The sequence below is a fragment of the Mus caroli genome, unplaced genomic scaffold (genome assembly GCF_978045245.1).
Source record: "Mus caroli unplaced genomic scaffold, Mus_caroli_1 scaffold_7, whole genome shotgun sequence".
In the NCBI taxonomy this organism is placed as follows: domain Eukaryota; kingdom Metazoa; phylum Chordata; class Mammalia; order Rodentia; family Muridae; genus Mus; species Mus caroli.
Window position 1 is genome coordinate 135889667 of NW_028227262.1, and position 632 is coordinate 135890298.

General features: G+C 44.3%; 1 non-coding gene across 1 annotated transcript; it reads right to left on the minus strand.

Moving 5' to 3' along the window:
- Positions 1-205: 205 nt before the first annotated feature.
- Positions 206-312, minus strand: LOC115031459 (U6 spliceosomal RNA). Its single transcript, XR_003837079.1, has one exon. It is a non-coding gene; the product is annotated as a U6 spliceosomal RNA (small nuclear RNA).
- Positions 313-632: the final 320 nt, after the last annotated feature.

Here is a 632-nt window from a genome sequence, read left to right on the forward strand (position 1 = left end):
TGCCTGTTTAGCAGTGTTCTCCTGCATTTCTTTAAGTGTGTTATTAAAGTCCTTCTTGAAGTTCTCTATCATCATCAGGAGATATGCTTTTAAATCCGTGTCTAGCTTTTCCGGTGTGTTGGGGTGCCCTGGACTGGGCGAAGTGGGGGTGCTGGGTTCTGATGATGGTGAGTGGTCTTGGTTTCTGTTAGTAAGATTATTACGTAAAAATATGGAACGCTTCACGAATTTGCGTGTCATCCTTGCGCAGGGGCCATGCTAATCTTCTCTGTATCGTTCCAATTTTAGTATATGTGCTGCCAAAGCGAGCACGGCAACGTACTTTATGAGAGAGAAACTGGTAAGCAGTGCCTAATTCTTCTGGGGAGCCAAAGAGGGTATAAGCAGCAAAGAGGCTGAAGAATTCTACAAGCACATCATGGCGGACAATGTCAGTGGAATGCTGGGCTTGGAAGTCACACTGAGAGCTGAGAAGTGACTGGGAGGAGAAAAGCTGTACCTAGGGCACACTGTTTACAAAAACTGCGCATGAACTAGATTACCTATCAATCTGTTTATAATGAGCTATTCTTTCCAAATCTATTTCTATCACCACATTGGTAAGGATACAGTGGAACACTGGCAAAGCTCCA